The sequence below is a fragment of the Bos indicus x Bos taurus genome, chromosome 8 (genome assembly GCF_003369695.1).
Source record: "Bos indicus x Bos taurus breed Angus x Brahman F1 hybrid chromosome 8, Bos_hybrid_MaternalHap_v2.0, whole genome shotgun sequence".
In the NCBI taxonomy this organism is placed as follows: domain Eukaryota; kingdom Metazoa; phylum Chordata; class Mammalia; order Artiodactyla; family Bovidae; genus Bos; species Bos indicus x Bos taurus.
Window position 1 is genome coordinate 68,044,051 of NC_040083.1, and position 26,190 is coordinate 68,070,240.

Here is a 26,190-nt window from a genome sequence, read left to right on the forward strand (position 1 = left end):
CCAGGCAAGAGTACTGGAGTGGGTTGCCATTGCCTTCTCCGTATTTCGTAGCATCAGCATCTTTTCCAATGAGTTTGCTCTTCATATCAGGTGGCCAAAGTATTGGAGCTTCAGTTTCAGCATCTGTCCTTCCAATGAATATTCAGAGTTGATTTCTTTTAAGATTGACTGGTTGGGTCTCCTTGCAGTCCAAGGGACTCTCAAGAATCTTCTCCAGCACCACAGTTCAGAAGCATCAATTCTTCAGCACTCAGCCTTCTTTATGGTCCAGCTCTCAAATCCATACAGGACTACTGGAAAAACGATAGCTTTGACTAGATGGATCTTTGTCAGGAAAGTGATATCTCTGCTTTTTACTATATTGTCTAGATTAGTCATAGCTTTCCTTTCAAGGAGCAAAGGTCTTTGAATTTCATGCCTGCAATCACTGTCAGCAGTGATTTATTTAGAAAGTATAAATTCCAGATAGGGAATGAGACTCACTCATTGGATAAAAATATCATTTTGGACTCTGGCAGAGTTCAAGATTCCTCTCCACTTGTGTTTTTTAAGTGTTCTAGAGTTATAATTTTAGGTTGTAATGACTTTAAAACTTTGGGCACACCAAAGACTTTTAGAATAATACAGCTGTGGAAATGCTGAAAGAGATGTGTTAGTTCTGGAAGATTGCCCAAGCTTCAGCTGCTGGAGAATGTATCCATCCAGATGGAATTCCTGTAGGTTCAGAAAGAGATAAATGAAAAGAAACAGAAACAAAAAGAATTTGGCCCATTTATAGTGAGACTGTAAGATGATTTTGAAAAGCAATTTAAATTTCTTTCATTTGTTTTAATCAAAATAGAAGGTTGAGTTGTTTTATCTGAGTTCAGCTAGGTCGTTGCATTTTATTAGAAAATCATCCATTTTAGTAAGATTTTCTAACTGGATAATGCAGAGTTGAAAAGTGTATCTTTTTGAGTTTCAAGAAATATTCTTAGGATTTCATGCTGTATCTTAAGCCTTTTGTGTTTAATCTCACTTTTTCTTGTTTATTATACTTGCCAACTATTTATCAGATAAGTTTTAAAAGGCTTTTGGATTTTTATTTCAAATTTCTATTGCTTTTTCAATTTCTAATTCATTACTTAGAGACTAAACAATAACAACAGAATTCCTGTTTGTCATTTTTTATAATTTCTGTTTTTTTCCTATTGTTTTGATTATTTTTTCTAATTTCTTAAATACTTAATTTTTTTAAATGATTCTTTTTATTTATTAAAAACCATGAGATTTTAATTTACCTTTATTATTTGGCAATTAGGAAACATGAACAGAAACTGCTTCTTTCAGGAACTTTTAGTTTTCATTGTGATCTAGGGCATAATGAATTTTTTATAAACATGTCATGGTTACCTGGGAAAAATATATTCTCTCAAGTTACACATTTTGATATTCATCTATAAAATTAACCTTACTTGTTACAGTATTCAATCCTCTCTACCTCCATTTGTTCTAGTCAATTTAATCTAGTAAAGACTGAGAGAGCTATGCTAAAGTCTCCCTTTTTGTGTGATGCAATTATTCATGAATGTCAAAGTCATTTTAAAAAGTTTTTATTGGCATATAGTTGATTTACAATGCTGTGTTATTTTCAGGTATACAGCAAAATGAATCAATTTTGTGTGTGTGTTTATATATATATATATAATCTCCATTATTTTTCAGATTATTTTCCCATATAGGTTATTTTAAAAATATTGACTACAGTTACCTGTGCTATACAGTAAGCCTTGTTAGTTATCTATTTTATAAATAGCTGTATATGCTAATTTAAATCTCCTAATTTATCACTTCCCTTCCCTCATAATTTATCACATTTCCCCTTTAGTAACCATAAATTTATTTTGAGATCTGTGAGTCTCTTTCTATTTTATAAATAAGCTCATTTGTATCATTCTTTATTAGAGTCCACACATAAGTAATATCATATGTTCCTTGTCTTTCTCTGTCCACTTTATTTCAATTAGTATGATATTTAAACATAAATATTAATGATTATTATATCTTTGTTATGAAGAATGACCTCATTCTCTTTTGAACAGCTTTTTGTCTTGAATTTATAGGACCATCTCTTCCTCATTTGTATCTACATGATAAATCATTATACATTCTTTTATTTTCAAAGTTTTATGTAATTTTGCTGTACTTTTATGTAACTAAGACTATTTCATTGGGCTCTACAGTTTTGTTTTTTTGTGGTGTTTTAACACAGTCTATAAACCCTGGCATTTTAATGTGGATGTTTAGCATTACTGAAGTCTTTAAATAGTATTTTTATTTTGAGACAATTTCAGACTTATAGGAACATTGTGAAGACAGTACAAATTTTCACTTTTCCTACTCAGTTTCCCTATTATTTACATCTTACATTCGTATGAAGTGAAGTGTTAGTTGCTCAGTCATGTCTGACTCTTTGTGACCCCATAGACTGTAGCCCGCCAGGCTCCTCTGTGCATGGGATTTCCCAGGCAAGAACACTGGAGTGGATTTCCTTTCCCTTCTCCAAGGGATCTTCCCCACCCAGGGATCAAACCCAGGTCTCCTATTGCAGGTGGATTCTTTACCAGCTGAACCACCAGGGAAGCCCTTTCATTAGTATAACACATAGCTAATTAACCAATATTGGTACATCATTGTTAAATTACGTTGAATTTTTCTTTGTTTTATGTCCTGACTTTTTTTTCCTGTTCTAGATCTCATCTAGGACATCATATTATATTAAATTGTCATGTCTTCTTAAGCTCTTCTTGGTTGTGACAGTGTCTCAGACTTTCCTAGTTTTTGTTGGCACTGATCATTTTGAGGACTACTGGTCAAATATACAGCAGAGTGCTTCTCAGTTGGGATTTGTTTGATGTTTTTGTTTTTTTTTCCTGAAAGTATGAGCTTTAGGGAGAAAGGGCACAAAGTTAAAATCCCATTCTCATCACGTTATGTCAAGGTTTCATACTATTAACTTGGCTTATCATTGTTGATATGAACTTTATCTGATTTGTCAGCTTTCTCCACCGTAAAGTTACTCTTTGACTTCCTTTTTAGTACTGTACTCTTTGTCTTGTTTTATATAAATATATATATATATATATATATATTTAATTTAGCTGTCAAGTCTTAGTTGCAGTATGTGAGATCTTTAGTTGAGGCATGAAAACTCTCAGTTGCAACTTGTAGGATCTAGCTCTCTCACCAAGGATTGAAATTGGGCCCTCTGCACTGGGAGCCCAGAGTCTTCGCCACTGGGCCACTAGGGAATCCCCTCAGTATTGTAGTCTTTGGAAGTTAGTCTCTATGTGCAGCCTAGTCTTAAGAGGGATCAGGTATGCTCCATTCCCTTAAGAGTGGAATATTTACCTAAATTATTTGGAATTCAGAACAGGTGACTTGGTTCTTCTCAACCCTTTATTTATCCAGCTTTTTTTTTTCATGTTGGTATGGACTCAGATTATTTTATAATGCACATTAAATTCAATAGTATGTTTATTTTGTTACTGTAATCTTTTCACTTTTGTCTGTTTAGAGTTCTTGCAGATGGTTCGTGTGTCCCTTTGACAAACTGCTATTACTATTTTGTTTGTTACTTTAGCACTTACTCACTTTCAGATATATTAAGATGCTTGTGACATAAATCAGATCCTATAATTCATTTTTTTGTAAATCCCTTATCTAGTTTTGCTCCCCTAACTTCTGAAATTCTTCTCATTCATGTGGCTACTATGTAAAAAGCATGGATCTAAAAGTCCATAGATAGGACAGCTACATTTTTCAACAAAAATGGGATTACCCTGATGACCAACAGCTCAAATTTGAATCACTTCATAAAATGTAACTAATTAAAATGCTCTGACCAAAAACTAATTGATCATAAATTTGAACTTTTTAAACTACTTGATCATAACTATTTTTTTTTCAGTTTGATAAGAGAACTTGTTGGTCAGAATAAGAATTACCATATTTCTGTGTGTGTATGTGCTCTTTGCAACCCCATGGACTGTAACCCTCCAGGCTCCTCTGTCCATGGAATTCTTCAGGCAAGAATACTGGAGTGGGTTGCCATTTCCTTCTCCAGGAGATCTTCATGACCCAGGGATTGAACCTGAATCTCCTGCATCTCCTTCATTGGCAGTTGGATTCTTTACCACTGAGCTACCTAGGAAGCCCTAATGATAGTTTTAAGAGAGTTTAAAACAAATCTAGAGCAAATAAAGAAATAAAATAAACCATTGAACTGGTACTATTTCAAACAGTCATATAAGTATTTAATATACATTTATTCTATTTATGCTTTTTATACATGTGAAGTGTTTGTCAGTTATAAATATATAAATACCATTTATATTATTAAAGTGAATTGAATTAGTTTTGCAGTCAATGTTTAATCTTTTTAAGAAAAATTGACTTTCTAAGTCTTCCTTTACAAAAAAGATACTCCAGACTCATCTTATACATTTCATGCCCTAGTCCTAAAATCAACCATTTCTTAAGGAGCCCTGCTTCTTTTTACTGGAGCATGCTATTAAAATCCAAGAACTGGATTCTAGACCCTCTAATCAGACGAAAAAGGAAATATATATCATTTATTTATTTTTAACTTAAATTCTGAAATAATTATAGATTCACAGGAAGTTGCAAAAACAGCATCTAGAGTCCCTTGAATTCTTTGCCCAGCTTGCTTCAACTTCTATAACTGTCAACATCTGTAACTATAATACAAGCTAATCTGTGACTAAGTAGACTACAAACTGTATTCAGATTTTACCAGTATATTACAAGGACTCATGTGCATGTATATACAATTCTGTGCAGTTTGATCCTGTATGTAGGCTTGTAGAACCACCACCACAATCAAGATACAGACCTGTTTTCTCACCCACAGCGACTCCCTTGTAGTATCCGATTATAGTCATAGCCACCACCATGCCCCCAACCTCGTCCTTGTTTCAGCGCAGCCCCTGATCTGTCCTCTATTTACATGAGTTTGTCGTTTTGAGGATGTTGTATTTAGAATCATGCAATGTTAACCTTTTCAGATTGGCTTTTTCACTAAGCATCACACCTTTAAGAGCTTTCCAAGTTGTATTCATGATCTACTTATTTCCTGTTTGTTGCTGTGTAGTATTCTATGGCAAAGATATACCAGGGTTTGTTTAACCATTCACCCACCAAAAGATATTGGATTGTTTCCAGTTTGGGACTATTGCAGATAAAGCTGCTGTGTATATTCACGTACAGGTTTTTGTGAGCACAAGTCTTCATTTCTCTGGGATAAATGTCCAAAAATTTAATTACCAGAGTCATTAAAAGTGCATGTTTGGTTTTATAAGCAACTACCCAGCTATAGGCCAGAGTAGTTGTATCATGTTATATTTCCATCAGCAGTTCACACCAGATCTACCTTTTCCACATCCTTTTCAGCATTTTATCTTATCTTTAAAAAAGTTTTAGCCATTCTACTGGGTACATAGTGATATATCATTGTGGTTTTCATCTGTATTTCTCTAATGGCTTATAATATTGAACATCTTTTCAAGTACTTATTTGCCATTCACCTCTTCTTTCGTGTTTTTTCAGTTGTTGGTTTTCAACTATTGAGTTTTGAGGGTTCTTTATATATATTGTAGATAGAACTCCATTGTCAGGTGAGTAATTTGATAATATTTTCTCCCAATCTGTAGTTTGCTATTTTTATCCTCTTAACAAGGCATTTCATGGAGCAAAAGCTTTTTATTTGAAGAGGTCTAATTTGTCCATTTTTAATGGAAATTTTTTGTGTACTGTTAAAGAATTTACCTATGCCTAATTCTTGAAGATTGTCTCCTATGTTTTACTCTAGCAGTTTTAAGATTTTGTGCCTTATGTGTAAATTTGTGATTTTGGGTATTTATTTTAAAGACTGATATATTTTGCTATCTACTATCATCTTACTTTGTGCTTTATTCCTTTTTTAAAAATATTTTCCTCCTTTTTTCTCCTCTTATGATTTAGCTATATTCACATTACATTTAGGCTATACAATTTTAGTCTGTAAAATAATTGACTCTATTTTCCTAGTTATCAATGGTAATGAAGAAACTAATTCTAATAACTTTGATTATTTAAAATTTAGACCTGGTGGATCAGATAGTAAAAAATCTGCCTGCAATGAGGGAGACCCTGGTTCGATCCTTGGATGGAGAAGATCCCCTAGATAAGGGCATGGCAACTCACTCCAGTATTCTTGTCTGGAGAATTCCATGGACAGAGGAGCCTGGTAGACTAAAGTCCATGAGGTCCCTAAGAGTGGACATGACTGAGTGACTAACATTTTCACTTACATTTAAAGTTTAGCCTGCTCCTAATTGTTTCTTTCCTCACAAAATTATTATTCATATTATGTGTCTTCTCTTGTAAAAATATACTTTTTGACATTTGCATTACATTTTACAACTATAACAATTAATTTGATAATTCTATATTTACTTAGTTTTATTGATCATTAGTAATTCTATTTTAAACAGCTATCATTTTAATTGTTTCATTCATTTCCATCATTATTATTCATTATATCTTCAATTCTCTGTGTAGTTTTAATTCATAAGAGATAAACTGGTGGTTACATTTCTGAACCACATCTAAAAATAAACTTTTCTGACTTTCATATGTGAATGCTAACTCCTGAGGATATGAGATTCTTAGGGCTCCATTTTTTCTTATGTTTTGTTCTTGGTTTTAATATTCTGGAGACGTTCTATGATTTTTTGATATTTGGTGATGTGGAAGAGAAAACTGAGGATATGTGAAGAGTGTCAGATGAGAAATCTTAAGTAAACGAGAGCCGAGGGCACTGAAAGGAGAAGAAGCAGCAAGTTCCAGGAAGGAAAACTAAATCAATAATTAAATGTTGCCCCAAAGGTCAAGTAGGTTGATCACTGAGAAAAGTTATCAGATTTGCAATTAGAAAATAATTTTAACCTTTAAAAGAACAATTTCATGGAAATGCTTAAGGGGGAAAACTATTTCTGAGCTCTGGGAAGAGCTTTAGAGATCATCTAGTTCAAAGTCTTCTGTTAATGTCCAGGAGGTCAGGGAAATGACTCATCAAGGTTGTTAACAGACCACAGAGCCTGCCTCCTGCTTCAGTGTTGTTTGTATCTATAGCAAGACCTGAAGTGAAGGAATGAAGCCTACAGAAAAGAAGCAGATGGAATCATCCAGTGGAAAGAAAGAAGCAGCAACAAAGAGCTATTAAAAAGGGTATCCAATAGACATGGATCTCTGAAGGAGTTGGGTAAAGCAATATGAGAAACAGAGAGAGAGACAGAATGAATATGTGGGATGTTCATGTCTTCTAGACTTTAGATCAGAGACAAAAAATCAAAAGGCTCCAAAGAACTCATTTATCCAAGATGAAAATGGAGGCTAAACAGTTGTTTGCTAGAATTGGAAGACAGGAAAGGAACATGAAAACAGGCTGTATCTAGAAAAGGCCACTTCTTGTAGAAGCAGAGGTACCACTGAGAGGTCTCAAACAGAGTTGAGTTGATAGAGATGCTTCATTACCTTCACTTCATTTCTCCATTGCATGCAGCAGATATCCTAAAAATCCTTCTGGCATCAAAGTCAAGCAATACACCTAAATCCTGTGGACTGCACCACAGTGGGACATTGAAAGAAGGCAAGTTCTATGTAAGTGATCAGAGTGAAAATAGGGCCAAAATAGAGAAAGTGCCTTCAGTAGAATATATATTTATGGGCTTTCCTTGTGGCTCAGCTGGTAAAGAATCCACCTGCAATGCGGGAGACCTGGGTTTGATCCCTGGGTTGGGAAGATCCCCTAGAGAAGGGAAAGGCTACCCACTCCAGTATTCTGGCCTGGAGAATTCCATGAACTGTATAGTCCATGGGGTTGCAAAGAGTCAGACATGACTGAGCAAATTTCATTTATATATATATATATATATATATATAGTTGTTTGTTGTTGTTTAGTAGCTAACTCATGTCTGACTCTTTTGCAACCCCATAGTCTATAGCCCACCAGGCTCCTCTGTCCATGGGCTCTCCCAGGCAAGAATACTGGAATAGGTTGACATTTCCTTCTCCAGCAGATTGTCCCAACCCAGGGATTGGACCCAAGTCTCCAGCATTGGCAAGTAAATTCTTTACGACTGAGCCTCCTGGGAAGTATATATATATATATATATGTGTGTGTGTGTGTGTGTGTGTGTATGTGTGTGTGTGTGTGTACATGCAATGAAACACAGAACTAAACTCACTCCAGCTAGAGTAGATAACTTATCTTAGGTATTTGTTGTTGTTGTTTTTTAGTTACTAAGTCATGTCCAACTCTTTGGAACCCCATAGACTTTGCAACCCCACTAGGTCCCTCTGTCCATGGGATTTCCCAGGCAAGAATGCTGGAGTGGATTGCCATTCCCTTCTCCAAATCCACTGATATTTTACAGTTTAATTTTCCCATTTTATATCATGCTTAATGTTATACAACATCTTAAATCCCACTGAAGGAAGAAAAGCTAAATCCCCTCCCCCCACCCCCCACATACACATCAATAAAAGTGGAAGCATGAAAGTATATCAGACCAAAGAAGCATGGCTCTTATCAGTGCAGGGCCTTTGACAGTGATGGATCTGGTGCTGTCCTGCAGGCCACAGAGGGGCTGGGGTCAGAGATCTTCTTGGCTGGATCCCCAGCAGCTCCAGTTTTGAGCTTCTGTAAACCAGTTAGTAAGCAAACTGGGACTGCTAGCCATTAACAGTTCTCAGTTTTGTGCAGCGTACTGTAATTTATCCCTGTCATTTAGACCCAGGCTATGGTCTTTAGGTTATTTCTGAGATCTTACTGCATTTTTTATTCATAGAGAAGTAAGATTTAGGTATCGAAGATCAATAACAGCCTCCATCATGTTTACATTATTAATAAGAAAGATGTTGTATGAAGACAGACTGGTGTACTGGATTTGCTCAGCCACTGGACTCATTTCAGACAGGTAAGACACTCTGCTTGCATTTCACTCTGTCTATTCCTTCCTCCAGTCCCTGTGTACTATTCGTACTTCTGGGAGTGTGGTCTCTGGCACTGGCATGTCATTTCACACCTGCTTTGGTCCAGCCAGACATCAAAGAAAGGAAGAAATCTGATTACTGGAAGAGGTCTTGAGAAGCAAAGATGTCTAGGGTTTCTTTGCTGCCCGGATTCCTGTTGTGGTGCAGGCTGTCTTGGCTCAGTCAACATCAACACCATCAACAAGAACAATAACGCTAGGTGGATGCTTTTCCATTCTCAAAGCCCTTTTTTCCATATACATTGAAGGCCAGGATTTCCTCTTCCAAATCCATTATTGTCCAGCACCAACAGCTGCAGCTTAATATTTATGCTTCTCTCACACTGTAAGTTGTCTTAATGTGCTAATTACTCTGGTGCTCTGTCCAACTCAAGGAAAGATTTTGCTTTTCCTTTTCCTCTAGCACTTTCCAGAAAAAGTAGAAAAAAACCTCAGATGCAGAGAATGAACAGTGTTCCTTGAGGAAGAAGGGCAAGAACCAAGGAAAACTGTGACTTCTGTGCTCCCCAATTTGCTTGTCAAGCAGCAGAGCTGACTCTGCTATTGTCTTGTAATGACCTGACTCTACAGTTGAGCAAAATCCTTCAGAATTGTCTACAAATCTCTCATCAGCCTGGGACCAGGTCTGGCTAGGGAACAACTTTCCCAGTCTTCTTTTTAATTACATTTATAAATATATTTTTATTGCAATATACTTGCTTTACAATGTTGTGTTAGTTTCTGCTGTACAACAATGTGAATCAGCTATATGTATACATATACTCCCTCCCTCATGGGCCTCCCTCCCTCCCACCCCCCACATCTCACCCTTCTGTGTCATCACAGAGCACTGAGTTGAGCTCCTTGTGCTACATAGCAGCTTCCCACTAGATATCTATTTTACACATGATAATGTGTATATGTCAATGCTATTCTCTCAATTTCTCCCACCATCTCCTCCTCTTCCACATATTCACAAGTTCGTTCACTACATCTGAATCTCTATTACTGCCTTGCAAATAGATCTCTTTCTTAGTCACCAGAGAGTTTGCTCCCTGCCCATGCAGACCTCAGTGAAGGGAACCCAATCTCTCTGTAGATTTTGAGCCCATGAGGACAGGGAGGAATTCTTGTGTGACTTTGAACCTTTCTAGTCCAGCAAATGGTGCATAGTCAACACCCACTGACTGTCTGTGGGTGTTGTCTGTCAAATGAACTGAATGAGAACAACAAAAATAAACCCAGGATGGAGATCAAGCCAACCTGTCCTTCTCAAGCTTCCTCCATAGAGTCTATCACAGTACTGTTAATAGATACATAAATGTTCTATGAACCATAACTCCTAAATATAATCATTTTAGTGCTTATCTTCCTTTCCCCATCATAGGTGTAGGTAAGCTTCTCTTTCTCTTATAATCCTTTTCTTTCTTCCCAACAATAAACTCAGAGTCCAAAAAGCAGCAAGAATCTAACAGCTTTGGGGCTACCAAAGGTCAACCTTGAGTAAAACTTTCTGGTTCCAACACAACTTATTCTAACTACTGAATCACTCTTTTCTCTTGGGTAGATGTTGATGATAGTCTTAATGGAGGAGCAACTCTTGGATTTCTAAATAGCAATTCCCCTCTTGCATTGCTTATATATATATATATTTTTTTTGTATTCCAATTTCCTCCCACCTCCAAAATTATTTTTGGTTAAGTAACTAAAGCTAAGTAACTTGTATATGTCTTAATAATATTAGAACTGGGACTCAAAGGCAAGTTTTGCTAACTCCAAATCTCATGTTCTTAATGAAGCTACCCTACGGTAATAGCAACAGAATTCAAAACAGAATGAAAGTAATTGGAATTATAATAGTCAGGGAAGATTTTGTGGAGAATACGGGGTCATCAGCTGGATCCTGAAGATCTTTGGGTTTTGATTTGATAGAAAGACAGGAGGCAAGCATTTCAGGGGGAGGAGACAGCATGGACATATGTTCAGACAGGGATGTGCACAATGTCTATGTGGAAACACTAGGGCATGAGAGCAAGCAGCAAGCAAAGGTTGGGTAGGCGCAGAAGAGTAGCCTGAGGAAGGTGGGGTCAAATCCAGTGACCCTTATTCTTGCTGTGGCTGAGCTAGCACCACTCGTTTCTCTGCGCCTGCCCAAGTCTAGACAGAGTAAGCCCTGGCCCTTTCTCCACTTTTTACCCACCGTCTCTCTCCTTTCTGAATGCCAACCAATGGGCAGCCCAAATACGTTGCTCACAGTCTAATTAGTGTCAACAATAGTTCAAACTAATCGCCATAATTAATGGAGAGACAAGGCTATGACTGGGAGAATTATAAATGAGAATAATCAAATGTGATTGAGTCTGGAGCAGCCTCTATTCAGGAAAGCTGGAGGGGGAACAAGTCAACTCATCCTCTATTCCTTTCATTCCTCCTAACTGAGCCCTCCCACCATCCTGGCCCCTCATCAGGCAACATGAATACAAGAAACATCAGTCTCATCAAATCAGAGTCTATCCAGAATGCAGGCAGTGACCTCTCCCAGTGAATTACAGTTATTAGATTTAATTATATAATAATAGTTGCACAATGGCCTGGGCTCCCTCTTCTTCCCCCAAAACACCCATGTACCCACAGTGACAACATCCTTAGAATGGAATCACATTTTATCTTTGTGCTTCTTTTTTTTCCTTCTTCCCTAAATTACATCCTTTTAAAACATTCTCTTTATTGTTCCTAATTTCTCTATTTCTTTCTCTTTCCTAACAACACCCTCCCTCCTCTCCTTTCTTCTATCTTCTCTTTTCTTCTTTTAGTATCCCTCTCTTTCCTTCTTTTAGTATCCCTCTCCTCCCTCTCCATTCTCTTCTCTGCTTTTGCAATTCTTCTGTAAAGACCCGGCTTCAAGAAAGCCACAGACATCCGGTCTTTTACTCTTATATCCCTTTATGCACTTGTGCAAAAGAAAAATGGGGTGAAGGCATCCTTGTCTGTGGGGCTTTCTTTCTCTTTGAAACCATTTTAGCTGATGTCTTCCTGATTTTACTCTAACGCAAGATCTCCAAGTCTTGATGATCATCCCGCCTTCCTACATTCTTCCCTCCCTCCCTTCTTTCTTCCCACCCTTTTCCCTTCCAATAAATCCCTAAACTATACCATGCACATACAGGTATGAAATAGAAAACAATGAAATGAAGGCAGATCTACTTCACCTCTGAACTTCCTATCTTTTTGCTAAATTGGCTTATTTTCCAGCTATTCGGTAAGTGATTCTGACATCGTGGGTTGGCTTTACTTGTTCAAGTCTTTTTTTTTTTTTCCTTTCCTCCTAGATGGAAATAGTCAACAAGCTAGACTACAATATTTTTTTTTTTTCCATTTGAAATCCTCCTAATGTTCTGAACTTCTTCAGCCTCACTTGCACCAAACAAACTTATCTCTAATCCATGAACAGATTTCTTTTGGCTCCAAATCCCAGCATTGCCCTGATGGTCAAAGCCAGTGGCTGAGTTCTAGACTCTAACAAGGTAAGACTTATTTGTGCCCAATGAACATGAACTAAATGATACGTGGTTATTTGTATTTTTTATTTTGAAGAAAAATCCATAAAAAGTATTTGTATTAATAATTATGCAAAGCTGAATGGTATAATCTTAAATGCAATCTATTCCAGCCTATAGCAACAACAGAGACAATGTGGGTTATAATATAAGTATCTTTGGACCTGTCCCCAGACATACCCTAGGGGCCTGATGGGAACTTCATAAGGAGTATGAGGGCAGCATTTGGTGGCTTAGAAAGAGGTCAAGTAGGACTAAGAGAAATCTGAAAGAAGAGGCCAGTTTTTACTTTTATGTAAAGGCTATTAACTCAGTGAAGCAACAGGAACAGAAGAGCCAGAAAGAAGGGTGAAGTTTGGCCAATGCAACAGCTAATCTATGAGACCATGTTGGCACTTCATTAGGATGAAGAAACATTTGGACTTGGGAGCTTTCCGAGCAGAATGGATGATTTATTTCTCCTTTCATGTATATATGCAACCCGAGGGTCAGCAAGATTTCTGGAATTCATATTGCATACAGTTCTGGATATTTCAGCAATAATCTTCAAACACCATACTTCTGCTAGCATGTATTTGTAAGAGGCAGCAAGGAACTGTGTAAAGAGCACCGAGGATTTAGAATCCGGAGACCTGGCTTCCGGACTTCAGTACGTATTAGCTGTGCAAACTGGAGCAGAACACAATGTTTCTGTGCCTCGGGGTTCTCTCTGTAAGATGAAGATCATAATAATGAAGATTAAAATAACAAAATATTCATATCTGGGCTTCCCAGGTGGCTCAGATGATAAAGAATCAGCCTGCCATGAGGGAGACCCAGGAGACGCGGGTTCAATCCCTGGATCAGGAAGATCCCCTGGAGAAGGGAATGGGAATCCACTCCAGTATTCTTGCCTGGATAATTCCATGGACAGAGGAGCCTGGCAAGCTATAGTCCATAGGGTCGCAAAGAGTCAGACACATCTGAGTGACTAATACTTTCACTTTTCTATTTCCATATTTATATCTGTATTTTTCTTGATGGCACAGGTTTGTTGTGAGAGTTACAGAATATATGATAAAGTGCTCTGTGAACTGTTAAATATTATTCACATTGGTTATTGCTTTATATCCCCCACAGAGCTCAACTCTCCAGCTACTGGGCATGTATTAAGTTGCAAAGTAAGTATGTGTGGACTGACTGATATCTACTTCTCTCACTTAATACAGAAAAGAATGATTATGGATTAAGTAACTGTTTCTAGTTTATGAAGGTCATATCACATTCCCCCCCAGGAATGTGGATCTAAGAAAACCAGTGTAAAGAACAGCATGAGGATTAAGGCTGGGTGATGGCACCCCACTCCAGTGCTCTTGCCTGGAAAATTCCATGGACGGAGGAGGCTGGTGGGCTGCAGTCCATGGGGTCTCTAAGAGTCAGACACGACTGAGCGACTTCACTTTCACTCTTCACTGTCATGCATTGGAGAAGGAAATGGCAACCCACTCCAGTGTTCTTGCCTGGAGAATCCCAGGGATGGGGTAGCCTGGTGGGCTGCCGTCTGTGGGGTCGCACAGAGTCAGACACGACTGAAGCGACTTAGCAGCAGCAGCAGCAGTACTACTGTCTTCAGCAGACCCAAACGTGACCTGTCCCATTTAGCTGAGATCTTCCTCCACTTCAGAAGAGGCACCCTACCTTGAACTTTTGAATGCTTGTATCTCAGTTTGTTTTAGCTCCGTGAGGGTACACACCTTACCGTGCAGTGTTTCAGTCTCCTGTATGTTGTCTGAAAGGCTTTCCAGGTGGCTCAACTGGTAAAGGATCCACCTGCAATGCAGGAGACCCCAGTTAGATTTCTGGGTTGGGAAGTTCCCCTGGAGAAGGGATAGGCTACCCACTCCAGTATTCTTGGGCTTTCCTGGTGGCTCAGATGGTTAAGAATCCACATGCAATGCAAGAGACCTAGGTTTGATCCCTGGGTTGAGAAGATCCCCTGGAGGAAGGCATGGCAACCCACTCCAGTATTCTTGCCTGGAGAATCTCCATGGACAGAGCCTGGTGGGCTGCAGTCCACGGGGTTGCAAAGAGTCGGAAACAACTGAGCAACTAAGCACAGCACAGCACAGCATACTGTCTGAAATGTGTCCTCCACAAAGCAGGATAATGGTCCTTTTTACTGAAGTATAATTGATTTACAATGCTGTGTTAGTTTCAGGTGTTTACAGCAAAGTGATTCAGAATATAATATATATATATTATAGAATATATAATAATACATATAATAGTCTTAATTCTACATATAGCATATTAATTCTTTTATTTTATTTTATTTTATTTTTAAACTTTACATAATTGTATTAGTTTTGCCAAATATCAAAATGAATCCGCCACAGGCATACATGTGTTCCATATATATAATTCTTTATATATATAAAATATTCTTTTTCAGGTTCTTTTCCAATATAGGTTATTTAAAAATCTTTAATATAGTTCCCTATGTTATACAGTAGGTCCCTCTTGTTTATTTTATATATGTCAGTTGCTCAGTCGTGTCCAACTTTTTGTGACCCCATGCACTATAACCTACCAGGCTCCTCTGTTCAGGGGAATCTCCAGGCAAGACTACAAGAGTGGGTTGCCATTCCCTTCTCCAGGGGATCTTCCCATCCCAGGGATCAAACTTTGGTCTCCCACATTGCAGGCAGATTCTTTACCATCTGAGCCACCAGGGAAGATATTTTATATAGAGTAGTGTATATATGTTATGCCCCAAAATAAAGATGACAATCTTGTTCATCTTTGTATTGACTCTGTGTCTGGCCTGGCATTCAACACAGCACAGGGATCCAGGGCACAAATGTTGCATTGAGTGATGTAAAACCCATCTTGACTTAGCAAAATAAAGTTTGCTAACCAAGCTATGAAGAGAGGCTGAGATTCCTCCTCTTTCCCTGAAGAATGGGAGCAATTGTCATCCAGGGCAGATGTGAGCCAGGGGCAGTGAATTCAGGTGTGGCTGTCCGTAACTCCTTTCCACTGGGCAGACAGGGAGGGCGTTTGACTCCTTTCTCGATGCCCTCACCACATTCGTCCTCCCGTCAACTTAGGGCTGTTCTGCACTGTTTACACACACAGAGGACTCCTTAGACTCTAGTGGTTTGGGGAGCCAGGACAGGACTGTTTCGGATCACAGACCACCCAGTCCAGCCCTCTGCTTCAGACAGGGTGCATACCTGCACATGCCTCTAGGCTGATGCACACTGGAAAGATGCGGAAGCTGCTTGAAAGCTGTTGAACACACTCTGGTCTCTAAGATCTCCCCAGGGTCACCTTGAAGCTCACTTTTCATGACTCATTCCTTTAGGAAAAGCATGACCTCTCCAGTTACTCCAAGAGGAAAGGGAGTAGGAGGTGGAGATATAGCAAGAAAGGAATAAAGGATTACTGAGCTCCTGCTATAAGTCAGGCACTTGGCTAACTATGAAATCTTATCTAATTCTCATGATATATCTGATTGGGCTGGTATTATCCCCCTTTTACAGATGAGATAACTGAGGATCAGAGTGGTCACATGACTAGAGAATGGTGGAATCAAGACTAGAGACATCAGAGTTCTTATCCTTGTGCCATCCCTGTAGACCATCTGCATGGAAGGCTTAGAGTTTCCTCAGGGCAAGGACGTGGTGTGGGATTCCAGGGCTGGCTGGGGTGCACCAACAGAGCACAGTTGCTCCATCCAATTGGAAACCTACCCAACATTCACCCTGGAACATTCATTCTCCTGTTTAAAAAAAAAAAACCCACCACATTCAGTTCTAATTGTCTCTCAGAATTCTAAATTGTTGATATACTTATTTTTTCTCCACTAGATATAAACTGAGATCCTGATGGGAATGAAATAGAGACTTGAGAAATGTTAAGTACTTTAAAATGCACTATTTATTGTGCCATGAATTGTATTTTGTTACCGAGATTCTTCTGTTATTATGTGATTTTGGAGAGGGTTGGGTTCTTTTCACAAGCATTTTTTCCCCCTGTTCTCCAGGGAGCTTGTAGTACTTAAAACTGTGTTGTATAATAGATAGTATAATCACTGTAAATTAAATGTGCCTCTGACGAGTTGTGTTTTATGTTAATGCCATTGTGCGGTGGCAGCTGCTTGGGAAGGAAGCTACGGATTGGCAGGGGACCTGAGCTTCCAGCTCTGCCAAGTGCCCACAAGTACAGGTTCTGTGCCATAAGCGATGTGCTGGCCCTGCAGGGAGCTAGTGCTTTGGAAGGTGTGCAATTCATGCCCCATGACTGGGCTTGGAAAGAGTAATATCGATTCCTGGGACAATTGCCAAAGTGATCTTTTCTAAGGACTGTCATGAAACAGGGCCAGGTAAGGACCTTGGTCTGGTCCATCCTAGACCCATGACTTAGAGTGCAAAGTGACTTCCTTAGTATGTTATCTATCATCCACTGCCAGTATCTCAAGGCAAACTATGGAACCCTCCACATCAAAAGGGGCCTGTGAATTTGTTTTACTGTTGTTGTTCAGTCACCAAGTCATGTCTGACTCTTTTGTGACCCCATGGGCTGTAGCCCCCCAAGGTCCCCTATCCATGGGATTTCCCAGACAAGAATACTGGTGTGGGTTGCCATTTCCTTCTCCAGGGGATCTTCCCCACCCAGGGACTGAACCTGAGTCTTCCACATTGGCAGGCAGATTCTTTACTGCTGAGCCACCTGGGCAGCCCTCGAATATATTTAGGGAACTGTAAACTATTCATAGGACCAGAGCTCCTTCCTGTTGCACAGTCTTGGAAGTTGAAGAACTTTTGAGATCAGAGGGGACAGGGACAGCTGAGAAGAATCAAGGTAAGTAGAACAAAGAAAGGTGCACCCAAACCCACCTCCAGCTGGGAAGGAGAAATGAGCCAGACTGGACACCTAACCAGTCAAGGCCCCAGGAGATGCTCCCTGAGAAGGAAACCACAGGACACTGAAGACACTAGTGTGCACAAACACCCAGTTTTGCTTGAGTTGAGCATCTGCTATTTACCAGCCACCATGCTGATAAGTATTTTCCAACTTAGTTCTTGCCTTATTCATAAGATGCCAAAATTATTAGCTTGCTTTATAAGAAAACACACTGATTTGGGGGTTAGAGATTCACTGGGAAAAGTCATATAACTATAATTGTTTATGCCAAAATCATGTCTACAGATTCCACCTTATCTCCATTGGAAAGAGTTCAGTTGGGTGGAAAGGGCAAGATGAAGGAAGTCCCGCAGCCGAACAGAGAAATGAAAAGGTGATTAAGAGCCACAGAGGTTCCTGAGTGTGAGAATAGAGTGACAAACTTAGCTCCTTTCATGAGGTCATGGGAGTATGTGTGCTAGAGAGATGTGCCTGATGCATTCAGTATGAACACGGAGGCAAAATTCTATGTAGAGCATGTGTCTTGGTCTGCTAGTGCTGCCATAGACTTAGTGGCTTTAGCAACGGAAAATTATTTCTCACAGTTCTAGAGGCTGGAGGTCCCAGATCAAGGTCCCAGCCTTTTCAGTTTCTGGTGAGATTCTCTTCCCAGCTTGCAGATGCCTGACCACATCTTGCTATGTCCTCATTTGACAAAGAAAGAGGAAGTTCTCTGATACGCCTTCTTACAAGATCACCAATCCTACTGGATGAGAACCCACCCTTGTGACCTCATTTAACCTTAATGACCTCCTTAAAGACCCATCTCCAATATGAACGGAAGGGGGCACAGACATTTGGTCCATTACAGGTTGGTTGGCCAGGCACTGCAGCCCCAGGTGGCTTCCCAGATGGCTCAGTGGGTAAAGAATTGGCCTGCAGTGCAGGAGACCCAGGAGACAAGGTTTGATCCCTGGGTTGGGAACATCCCCTGGAGGAGGGCATGGCAATTCACTCCAATACCCTTGCCTGGAGAATCTCATGGACAGAGGAACCTGGCAGGCTATAGCCCATGGGGTCACAGAGAGTCAGACACTACTGAAGTGACTGAGCATGCATGCATATATACTTACATACATGTATTTACACACACACACACATATATATACACATACATAAATACATTACTATATATATGTATATTTACCCTTGGAAGCATACATAACAAAATATATATGTATAATACATTTCTTCTCTTTGCTTATCAGTATTTTCCAATTTGTATTCAGAATTATGTTTTCACTGTCTGTTAAAGAACACAGTTAAAAATAATTTGAGCCCATTTGCCCTGGGGCCACAGTGCCTGGCCAAGGCTGTGTGCACAGTGAATGCCCATCTGCTGTGCCCCCAGCCAGCTGGTGCCAGTGGCTCTTGCTTAGGAATCAGGAGGTGGGAGGGGCAGAGAGGACATCCCCTAACTCCATCCAGTGTCTCCCCGCTTTGTCTCATTGTCCCTTTCATTTCAGGGTCATCTCTCCTCTCCTCTGCCCTTCTCAGACCTTGATGCTACATTGAGACCAGAGGCAGCTACCCAAAGGGCAGGTATGAGATAAGCAACAGGCTGCCTTGGAATTGATATGCAAGAAAGAGCAGCGGCAGCCTTTGTATCCGAGCCTCACAAAAGCAATTCTCTGCAGTTGATATAAAAAGGTGTCAGTTCTGGTTTAAGTACTGTATTACCAGCAAAGATTTATCTGCCTCAAAGCCGGGCCTCACGCCACCAAGGGAATAAACAGCTCTTCTGCTTATCTATTTCACGGAGCACAGTATTTCTGTGGTCGCCTCTGCCTCCAAAAGGACTTTTTTCTTTGCCTTCCCCAGTTCATCTTCAGCAATTTGCAGACACAAATTATTCACGCCCAGTGATGATGAGAGACACCCTGGTCCACAGCCCTCTCACCTAGGGTCTGGGAAGACCACACAAAGAAAACAAAGATGGGGAAGAGGGTCTTTTAAGCTGGGAGCAAGTGGGAACATCAAATCTGATGTGGAGGAACTCAAGGATCATAGAGGAGCAAGGGAAAGCCATGAGCCCAAAAGCACTGGTAAGAGATCGACTACTTTCGGGGAAACACTCATTTAAAATGAACTGAACTGTAACTCACAGTATTGCTAGTCTCCTCTGTGGTATCTGAGCTAGTCAGGCGTCCTGGTACACAGAATATGGTATGATATGGTGCCCTGGGCACCTAGCTACCAGGACCTGGCACAGAGGAGGGTAAGGTCACATGAGGCTTTGTCACTTAGAGCAGTCGTCTCCAACCTTTGTGGCATCAGGGATCGGTCTCATGGAAGACCATTTTTCCATGGACCCGGGCGGAGGAGGGTTTCAAGAGGATTCAAGCACATTACTTTTATTGCGCACTCTATTTCTATTGCATCAGCTTCACATCAGATCATCAGGCATTAGATATCAGAGGTTGGGGACCTCTGACTTAGAGGATCCTGGCTTCAGGATGGAGCTCTGGGACCATTTGCTACCCAACAGCCATGGGACTCTTTTGCCAATGGGATCTTATCTGCTCAGTCACAACTACGGTTTCTTTTTCTAGTCAATGAAGATGCCAAGAATATCTCTTCTATCTCATTTGACTGTTGTAGGGATCAAAGGCCGTGAAATACTGGCATTTAAATGCCGCAGACATGTGCCTCTGTGTGTGCTCATACAGCACATCTAATCAGGGAGGCTTGAAACAAACAGAGAACTTCTTTCATTCTACAGGTAGTAGCTGATTTCACTGGAAGTATTCCTGGGAGATGTAATATGTGCGTGCCTGCTAAGTTGCTTCAGTCGTGTCCAACTTCATGCGACCCCATGGACTGTATCCACCAGACTGCTCTGTCCATGGGATTTTCCAGGCAAGAATACTAGAGTGGGTTGCCATGCCCTCCTCCAGGGTATTTTCCCCACCCAGGGATCAACCCCACTTCTCCGTTGTTTCCTGTATTGGGAGGTAAATTCTTTACCACTAGCGCACCTGGGAAGACCAGGAGATGTAGTAGAGGGGCTTAAATTTGTGTTCCATTGTAAATGACAAAGATCAGATCTTTTCCTGAAAGCTCTGTGTAGGGACAGAAATCTGGGTGCCTAGGGAGGGAGAGGAGAGACAGAGTTTCAAGAGATGGAAAGAGTACCAAAGTGGCAGGTGTGCACAGGGCATTTGATGACATAATTCCCTGTCTATCGATTTGTTTTGTTCCTGCCTGACTGGTTCTCAGATTTTCCAAACCATATTAGCCAGGCAGTGTTAGTCACACAGTTGTATCAGACTCTTTTGTCATCCCCATGGACTCTGGCCTACCAGGGTCCTCTGTCCATGGGATTCTCCAGGCAAAAATACTGGAGTGGGTAACCATTCCCTCCTCCAGGGGATCTTCCCAACCGAGGGATATAACCCAGGTTTCCCACATTTCAGTCAGATTCTTTACCATCTGAGCCATCAGGGAAGCCCTTAGCCAGGCATGGGCACCAGGAAAGCTGAGGGAAGAAGCGTGTGCTGGAAACCCTCAAGTGCCCCACCAAAGGCACAACTAACTTTAAAGGAAACAGGGTCTCAACAGCTGTCCCCTTTCTATAAGCTGTGATGGCTTTTGCAGTGTGCTTTATTAGTACAAACTGCTCTGTCACAGTAACTGCTGTGGCTGGCTGGCCAGGGGACAGGAGGCTAGCTGAAGATAGGCACATAAGGGTAGAGGGGTTCCTCCCAGGTGCCTTTAGCCTGACCTGCAGGAACTCTGGTCTCTCTGGGTGAATAACTACCAGGGTTCCTGCTGAGCTTACTGAATAACTTCCTTTGCTGCTTTATATTCCGGTGCATCCCTGTCTGGAACACAATGCTCATATTCCACTTAGGGGCTCAGCCTCCAGGTGGCAATGAGCCACATAGATATGTGTGTACACAGAAGGCCGCCTTTCCCAGGAACTTGGACAGCATCCAGCCCCCCATCAAGGCAGCACCTCCCCTCAAGTATCACCATTGTATTATGAATGCTGCTTAGGAAAAAAAAACTCATTTATTCTCATAAGTTCCCTTATTGGTTAAATATTCCATGGGGTACATCAACAAACTGTAGCATTTGGTAGAATTTTCTCAAAGATTCTGACCTCAGAGAATATTGGTGTTTCATTTGGGGCAGTGTGGAAATAGCCTTGCTTAGGCCAACCCTGAATATACATTGGAAGGACTGATGCTGAAGCTGAAGCTCCAATACTTTGGCCACCTGATAAGAAGAGCCAACTCATTGGAAAATACCCTGATGCTTGGAAAGATTGAAGGCAGGAGGACAAGGGGATGACAGAGGATGAGATGGTTGGATGGCATCACTGACTTAACGGACATGAGTTTGAGCAAGCTCTGGGAGATGATGAAGGATAGAGAAGCCTGGCGTGCTACAGTCCATGGGGTCACCAAGAGTCAGACATGACTTAGTGACTGAACAACAGCAAAGCCATTTTTTTGCCCTATCTTTCTTTTATAGCTTCCTTCCAAACACTATCTGGTCCAAATACTATCTCGTTCCTGAGACAGTCATTGGAATACCTGGGCATCTTCCCTGGGTCCATGTGGTCTGAACAACATTTGAAGCATCAGTGGAGAATTCTGTGCATGTATTGAAAGATGGAGAAGACGAATTGCAGGAGAGGAGGCCTTATCTAGTCAGGTACAGCTACCTATAATTCATGGGCTTCCCAGGTGACTCAGCGGTAAAGAATCCACCTGCCAATGCAGGAGACACAGGTTCGATCCCTGGGTCAGGAAGATCCCCTGGAGGACAAAATGGCAAACCACTCTTATATTCTTACCTTGAAAATCACATGGACAGAGGACCCTGGTGGCCTAAAATCCCTGGGGTCACAAAAAAGTTGGACATGACTTAGTAACCAAACAACAACCACCTATAACTCAACCTGCTTACTTAATTCTTGATCCAACATAAGCTTATTGAAACGTACAATGTGCTGACTCTGTGCTAAGTCCTGGCCTTATAAAGGGTAGTGAAAACACAAAAAAAGAAAGAAAACAAAGAAACATAGAGCACAGTAAGAACTGCAATGGAGCCATGCTAGAAGGATGACTAGATACAAATCAGGTTGAAAAAACCAGTATGCTCTCCTCCCCAGCACCCAGCTCAGGTCTCTGATAAAATGTCAACAGATAACCAGTAACCAGATTCTAGGTTTATATAACAACTTAAGAAAAGGAGCCCAGAGGAATAATAATGGGTGTTGAGATTAGGGAATGGGGGAGTAGTTTGGCATGGTTGAAATAGAGAAAGATGGTAAGCAGGCGTGGTTGGAGTGGGGTTGTATGGGTACCAATAATGCATATGAGTAAATTGGGCGTTATTGTTTAAGGATGTGGTAATAATAAGCAGCACCGTTGCTTGACCATCCAACAGCCATCCCTCTCTTCTGTTTCATTCTCACTAAAGTTATAGAGCTTCCATGTGATTTAGGCAAAGCTCAGGGAACCACAGTCTTCCCATCTCTCTTTCCCACAAGTGGCTTAGACAGAACTGTAATGTGATCCTACTCAATGAGACATGAGTTATTCTGGAGGTCCACTAGAATGGATTTTTATGGCTCTTTAAAAGAGATGTTCTATTAGAAACAGTCCCTTTTCCTGCCTTTTGATTTTGCATACTCATACATCATCTGAAACTGCTGTGGTTATCTGGAGACCCAAAGGGGAACCAGTTCAAAAAACCAAGCCAAGACACTGAGGATGGAAAAATGAACAAATGAAAAGAACCTGATCTGTCGATGCCACAGAATCAAGCAATCCTAGAACTATCATGTTTCCATACTTATCAACATGTAAGACAGTAAAATTTAATTATCCTTTAACCTGTTTTTAGCTCAGGCTTCTACTATCTACAGCCAAGGCCATCCTAACTGATATGCAAAGGGACATGATATTCCCAACTTGGCCTGCTGATTTGAGGTTCTTCCATAGCTACAGGACAGGTATACGCAATGAGCAGTTATTAATATTAATGAAGAACTGGAGCTCAAGATATAACAGAGCTGAGGACATCTGTATAGAGGTGATATTTGAAACTAGATGGTAAAAAAGAATTGGCAGCCACTTGTTAGCTTTGGAGGCACAGTTTTCATTGAGCAGCAAGGGTGTAGACATGATGTTTTTAACCATTAATGAGTGGTGTAGAAGTGTAGAGAGAAAATAGGAAGAGAGAGTATCCTGTATTTTCAAGTCCGTTGAAGAATGAAAGGAAGGAGATAAAACTGTAGCTTAAGAGAATAGCACTACCAAATAAAAAAGAGTTTAAAGACGAAATGATGGAAGCATGTGTGTAGCTAGGGAAGGGATGGGTGGGGACACAGAGAGTAGAAGAGAGGGGAGATATGGAGCAGTGGCAGGACCAGAACAGATGAAGTACAAGGGGTAGGGCAGCTCCTCCCCAGGGCTTGAGGGAAATAAGATGAAGAAAGACTCTTGGAAAGCAAAGGAGGGGGTCATATTGCACAGTCCTTTATGGATTGGAAAGCATGTTCACCTACATCACCATATTTAGTCCCACCAAAACCCTGTACGTTGTGCTACCAAAACCTACATTTTACTTTTTAAAAAACTACAATGGACTCTTTTTATTTTATTATTATTATTATTTTGGCTGTGCTGTGCAGCTTGTGAGACCTTAATTCCCCGACCAGGAATTGAAACCCAGGCCTTTGGCATGGAGTTCTAACCACTGGACCACTGAGGAATTCCCCATAACTTTCATTTTAGAGGTAAAAAGCCTAAGGTCTGAGAAAACCCACAAGGAGCAAATTATAGTGACAGAGTGGAACCAAGCTCCTCAGCCTTTTGTAATATTGGATCAGGCCACTTGATTCCTTCCTGGGAGGAAAGCAGGGGTCCTCTCTGGCTGCTCATGAGAGTGTCCTTTCAACTTTAAAACACAGAGTTCTCAACTCTGCCCCTTTTCTGTTCTGATTCTGTTGGTCTGGGGTAGGGCATGTACATCTGTGCTGTTAAAAGTCCCCTACCTTTGGGAGCCACTGGTTTAGAGAATTAATGACCATTGAATCCTAGGAAGCTTGGACTATGCTGCCTTGAAACCTTAGCATAGTATTCTGTGCATATGAATTTCTCATAGTCTTTGTGGAAGGATAGAGGAAGCAGAAAAGAAAGAGAGGAAAAGAAGGGAGGATTCTCTCTCCTTTATCTCCTCCACTCACTATTCCATTGACTCACACACCCATACATCCTCATAGCCAGACTCTAGTTTTGCAGTGGACCATATTTCAGTCCCAAATTCCAAATTATCTTGTCTTCTGAGAACAGATTATCTTGTTCCTCCAGTGCTTAGTCCACAAGGTGCTTCTCAGCTGAAGCTCAGGATAATTTGGCATGTGTCTCCATTTAAGTTGCCTTAATGACTTTTGACCGAAAAGTTGAGGAGAGACGTGGTGGAAAACACTCTAAGGAAAGGGCATCTAACGTGGAGCCAGGTACCTGCAACACACCACTACATTCTCCCTCCTGGTACACGGCATAAATGTTCCTGAGGTCACCTTCCAGCCAAAGCATCCATCAGTTCCTGGAGGATTCAGACTGGAAGGACATTACATATGTGCACATATATGTACAGATTGGCATATATGACTTGAGCTAAATATTGTGAGCAGATACATGGTTGGACTGACCAAACATCGTAAAACTCTAAAGTTACCCCATCTCCTAAGAACTCAAGAAGTTGTAACCTGTATTCCAGCAAGTTGAAAGCTGAGTCACAGATGGGCAAAGTGAGAAAAGCAGGCTTTAAAATATCATTTCTACTATTGTTATCATTACAACTTTAACCTCTATGCTGTCATCTGCCATGGGAATGGTCAATAAAGAGGCTACACTGGGGGGACTTCTCAGTTATTGTTGTCCTTATTCTCAGGGGGAAAAAAAAGGAGGAGAAAGAAAGCTTTCTGCTTTGCTGTCCTCCAGCCTCCAAAAGCATGAAGAGTCAGAGGCTGTACCTTTCCCCACCTCATATGTCTGCCCAGTTCCATATATTTTACATGCCTGCACAATGCGTTTTATGAAGAATATAAAAGCCAGACGGGAATTATCTCCTTCCCTTGTAATGGTTGTCTCTTTCTGGGGGAGAGATAACAGAGACCTATTTCATTTTGCTGCTTGCTACTGGATGCTCTGCCATAAATTGAGAAAAGAAGCTCTTTTTGAAAAATGCTTTCTTTGACCCCATTGTCACTGGGAAACTGCAGTGAGAGAAATACCATTCTCTGTCGGATCTCAGTTTAGAGCAGAGCAAGTCAGGGGAGAAGTAGTGCTTTTTCTTTCTTTCTCTTCTTCCCCTCCCTCCACCTTTGTTCAGGGGAGGGGGCCGGGGAAGGAGCATAGGTCTCCTGCTTAGAGGAGGAACTGTGAAGTGGATATGAAGAACACAAGGAAACAAAGTCTTGGCTTTTCTGAGCACTGCCCACTCTGGGCAGAAAGGGTGCAGAACCCCCAGAGGAAGGTGTTCATTCATCCTGAGCTGTGTGCCAGGTACACCCAGCATATTATCAAATATGCGCCACCAATATTTCATTATCGGCCTCCTATGCAGCCCAGTCCACGCCTGGGTGAAC